The sequence below is a fragment of the Bubalus bubalis genome, chromosome 1, assembly GCF_019923935.1.
Source record: "Bubalus bubalis isolate 160015118507 breed Murrah chromosome 1, NDDB_SH_1, whole genome shotgun sequence".
In the NCBI taxonomy this organism is placed as follows: Eukaryota; Metazoa; Chordata; class Mammalia; order Artiodactyla; family Bovidae; genus Bubalus; species Bubalus bubalis.
The window spans coordinates 47819542-47824907 of record NC_059157.1 but is presented as its reverse complement, the minus strand read 5'-3'; the positions used below and the strand labels follow the sequence as shown (position 1 = coordinate 47824907).

At 44.4% G+C, this 5366-nt stretch overlaps 1 pseudogene; it reads left to right on the top strand.

Moving 5' to 3' along the window:
- The first annotated feature begins 1688 nt into the window (after positions 1 to 1688).
- On the top strand, positions 1689 to 2242 carry LOC112586201 (annotated as a pseudogene).
- Positions 2243 to 5366: the final 3124 nt, after the last annotated feature.

Here is a 5366-nt window from a genome sequence, read left to right as displayed (position 1 = left end):
CCAGGCAAGGGGACCCTGGGTTTTCCAATGAGCATGTAGATGAAACCCTCAGATTCCCTAGGTCAAACACCAGGTCCGCTCCATGTGCACTTTTGGTGCCTCACACCTGCCTCCACTTTATCACACACTTGGGTTTTTGCTCTTTTATTCACTTCTTTCCATCTAATCTCCCCCCTGTTTTAGAATAATAGATTCCAAACACAGGAGAAAAAAAAATCTCAGAAAATAAAATAACAAACATCTGTGGACTTGACATGGAAATGTGAAAAAATAGTTACATTTTGGGCTTCCCTGGTGGCTCAGTGGTTAAAAAATCAGCCTGCCAATGCAAGAGACACAGGTTCCAACCCTGACCCAGGAAAATCCCACGTACCATGGAGCAACTAAGCCCATGAGCCACAAAACTGAGCCTGGGAGCTGAAACCACCGAGCCTATGTGCCACAAGTACTGAAGTCCCTGTGCCCCAGAGCCTGTGCTCTGCAACAAGAGAGACCACCATGGTGAGAAGCCTGAGCACCCCGACTAGAGAGTAGCCCCCACTTGCCACTACTAGAGGAAGGCCAATGCAGCGATGAAGACCCAGCACAGCCAAAAATAAATATAAATACATACCTAAAACTATTTTTTAAATGGTGACATTTTGTCTCATTGCTGGAGATCTTTTCAAGATAGGGAAGATTCTAGACCCTGTGGGTGCATCCATGGAACCCCTCCTTGGTCTTGTTCTTGCTCCCTCCCCACCACTCCTCCAACCTGCAGGCTGTTATGAGTCCTCACTGCTTTGGAGATATTCTTCTGTTGTCTCCTGATATTCATTTCTGCTAATGTGATGTCTGTTCTCAGCCTAAGTTTTTTGTTTTTTTGATGTCTATTCTCAGCCTAAGTTTTTTTTTTTTTTTTTTACTATTTTATTTGCTTATTTATTTTTGGTTGTTCTGGGTCTTGGTCACTGTGCGAGCCTTTCTCTAGTTGCAGAGAGTGGGGGCTACTCTCTAGTTGCAGTGCCTGGGTTTCTCAACGTGGTGACCTCTCCTGTTGTGGAGCATAGGCTCTAGGGTGTTTGGGCTTCAGTAGTTGCAGCACGTGAGTTCAATAGTTGTGGCTCCCTGGCTCTGGAGCACAGACTTAATAGTTTGACGCACAGGCTTAGTTGCCCCACTGCATGTAGGATCTTCATGGATCAGGGATCAAACCTATGTGTCTCCTGTTTTGGCAGGCAGATTCTTTCTCACTGAGCCACCAGGGAAGCCCTATTCTCAGTACAAGCTTTATTCCTATTCATCTTCTTTCTAAAATCTTGTAAGACTCTTCTCTTTATCTCTGTCTCATTACATTACACCTAAGCGGGGATTTACTGATGGATGGGCCTTGGTATAGCATTTACTGAGCACTTGCTGGCTGAGGATTTCCGTCTCTCTTTAATTGTGAACATTCTCTCCTGTATTCTTCTGAAACACCCATGACATACCTATTGGAGCCTCTCAATCCATTTTTCAGATGGCTGAATTGCTCTCACATATTTTTATTATTTTTATCTCTCTGACATGCATTCTCCTCTGACTTCCTGCCATTTCAGTTTGAAGTTGTGGATTAAGAATAACATGGGAAGCTTTCCTTGAAGTTGTTGATTAACAATAATATGGGAGGCTTTCCTTTTCCGGTAAGTGGCCTGAGGTGACCTCAAAAAATGGTGTGCTACTCACTTGACCCAGAAAATTCCACAAAATCATGCAAATCAAGAGGTTCAAATCTTCATATTCACTTTAAGAACACTCATGAAACTGCCCAGGCCATTAAGTGTATGCATACCAGAAGACCCACCATCTCTCTGAAAGATGTGACCTTAAAAAGCAAGGTGTGCCATTCCATTGTTACAGTGGTAGAGTTGGTAGGTGTACACAGGCCACACAGTGGGGCTGGACCCAGGGTCGGTGGCCCAAAAACAGTGTTGAATTTTTACTGCACATGTTCAAAAATGCAAAGAGTAATGCTGAATTTAAGGGCTTAGATGTAGATTCTCTTGTCATTGGGCACATCCGGGTGAACAAAGCCCCCAAGATGTGGTGCAGGACTTAACAGAGCTTATGGTTGGATCAACCCATATAGAGCTCTCCCTGCCACATTGAGATGATCCTTAGTGAAAAAGAACAGATTGTTCAGAAACCAGAAGATGAGGTTGCATGCAGGAAAAAGATATCCCAGAAGAAACTGAAGAAACAAAAACTTCTGGCCTGGAAATAAATGCAGCAAAAAACAAATGTAAGTAAAACTTAAAAAAAAAAAAAAAAAAGAACACAGGAGATGGTTTAATCCACTTGAAGTGTTTGGTGGCAATTGTTACATAACAATTGCTATAATTTATATAGTCAGATAAAGCATTTTTCACAGAAAACAAGGATAAATAATAATCACATCAGAGACCTAAGAATATTTTACTTAAACTTAACCAAACAACATCTTAACAAGATAAATATAAGGAAAAATATAAACTGAAATATATCTATAGTGGAATGAAAATCCCAGAAAATAAAAAGAATTAGGCAAATGATTTTAGAAATCATAGAGAGTAAGACAAAAACTGACACATATATTTGTGTCTGTGTGTTTAGTTGCTAAGTCATGCCCAACTCTTTGCAACTCCACGGACTGTAGTCAACCAGGCTCCCCTGTCTATGGGATTTCCCGGGCAAGAATACTTGAGTGGGTAGCTATTCCCTTGTTCAGGGGATCTTCTCCACCCAGGGATCGAATCCAGGTCTCCTGCATGATTCTTTACCATCTGAGCCACCAGGAAAGCCCCACTGCTTGCATAGCTGGCTCCTAGATCCTTTCTTTTTTTTTTTGATAGACCTGATAAATCTCCCTGATTCTACTCTGTCAATGGACTCTGAAAAGTCACTTCCCTTTGGTTTGGAATTTGAAGGACCAGTTGGTATCTGATCATCTTGAGGGATGCTAGTCCCAGAGACACGTTTATTTGTCCAGCTTGGACAGCCACACTCTAGAGAGGTTTGCCGTTCATAGGTCAGTAGGGAGAAAACAAGGGACAGAGAAGAGGGAAGTCTTAACTCATGTTCACATCCGAACAGATTTTTTTTAAATCGCAAGTAACATCCATTCAGTTTCTCTAATCAGCTTCAAAGGCCTTGCAAGGCTCCATCTACCATTGTGGGGCTGGTAATTCTGTGTCACAACTAATTACCGCTTAATAGCCATCGTGGGTGCAAAGTCTCCAGTTGAAAAGCCAAGTCGATTTCTTCCCACATTCAGACCTCAGCTGCCCCTGAATGGTGGAGATTACAGGAGGTAATACCGGCGTTATTTCTACCTGCTGTAGTCCATCAGCTCCATCTCCAGCTGAGTGAGCCGCCCCCCTCCCCCTTGGACAAAGATTACTTGTCATTAAAATGCTCAGGCTCACGTCGGCTCTCTTTTTACAATCTGGATGTTGCCTACACTTTGAGAAAGGTTTTTGAAGGCAGATTAGCAGGATTAGGAAAGGTTCACATATGTTCAGCCTCACTCTTGGTATTCAAGACATCACAACCCTGCACCACCCAGGAAGCTCGAGAAAACGGAGTAAGCCCAGGCAGGCGTGGGGGAGGGGAAGAGAAAAGGAAAGGTGGGGGGAGGGAAGCAGGGTAACTCTCCCCCAACAATGCAAAGCTGGTGTCAGATGCAAACCTGGGAATATTGAATATTAGCGAATTCCCAGGCAGTTCACTAGAATTTTAGAATTTAGCTCTGTTTTCCCTTCACTTCTGGAGTAGTTTTTTTTTTTTTTTCTTTCCTTGAGAACCTGGTTAGTAGAGGGGAGGGGAGGTGTCAGAGGCAGAAGTCAGCATTGTGGCTTTTATGCAGGTTCTAAGAGCTATGCCTAAACTATTGCTGTTCCTTGGCATCCCCTGTCCACTTTTTCTCACCTCATCTGCTTTCCTGAAAACATTGAATGAAACAGTAGTCATGGCTCCTGTGAGAAAGCCCATCCTGGAGTTGGGCTATTTCATTGAGTTGTTGTTGCTGTTGTTCAGTCACTCGGTCGTGTCTCTTTGTGACCCTATGGACTGCAGCACGCCAGGCTTTCCTGTCCTTCACTATCTCCAGGAGTTTGCTCAAACTCATGTTCATTGAGTCGATCTTGCCATCCAGCCATTTCAATCTCTGTGGATCCTTCTCCTGCTTTCAATCTTTCCCAGCATCAGGGTCTTTTCCAATGAGCCGGCTCTTCACATGAGGTAGCCAAAGTACTGAAGCTTCAGCTTCTGCATCAGTCCTTCCAATGAATAATCAGGGTCGATGTCCTTTAGGATTGACTGGTTTAATCTCCAAGGGACTCTTAAACTCTGTTTAACCTGAACTGATCACTCATCTACTCCCTTGGCATATCACACTGGGTACCAAGAGAAGGCAAAAAGGGTATAAGCAATAGCTGGGTAGTTTTAGAATCTCCCGAAATGTCCCCATAAAGTAGAACTAAACTAGCAGAGCTAACGAGCCATGGAGAGGATCTACAACAATGATGATGCAATCCCCCCAAACACCAAAAGTAACAGGTCTGGACAGAGCTGCCAAAGGTCAAGAACTGTGTGGTAGCAGTGAGGCAGGAGGTTGATGGGCCCCCCAGGGTAAAGCAATTGGAGATTCCTTCCCTAAAGTCTGGGCTTCCCTGGTAGCTCGGTTGGTAAAAAGCAGCCTGCAATGCAGGAGATCCTGATTCGATTCCTGGGTTGGGAAGATCCCCTGCAGAAGGGAAAGGCTACCCACTCTAGTATTCTCGGGCTTCCCTTGTGGCTCTGCTGGTAAAGAATCTGTCTGCAATGCCAGAGACCTGGGTTCGATCCCTGGGTTGGGAAGACCCCTGGGAGAAGGGAAAGGCTATCTACTCTAGTATTCTGGCCTAGAGAATTCCAGGAATTGTACAGTCCATGGGGTTGGACATGGCTGAGCGACTTTCCCTTTCCCTATGGACTGAAACAGAGAATGGCAGGGCAATTAAGGCAGGAGGCTGGCCCCACCCAGACCACATATTTTTTCATTCCCCAACCACACATACTCAGAAAAGCTCCATGGAGGTCAAAGGGGAGTGGTGCTAACTAAGGCCAGGCTACTCAGATGCCTTTTTGGTAATATCCACATTGGCTAAGAGATGCGTGCACACACATGGGAGGATCCTGAGATATACCAAACCAGGCAAATCAAAATGATTGACCAAAGAAACCTGGAATAAATGCCCAATAGAAGTGCTTCAAACTTCCACAAGGGCATGACCCAGGGACTCTGGCTCTCTCCCTAAGTCCACCCATGTGTCTACCCACATGTACGGTGCATTTTTTCCTCTTGATGAATACTCTACTTGATTCACTAC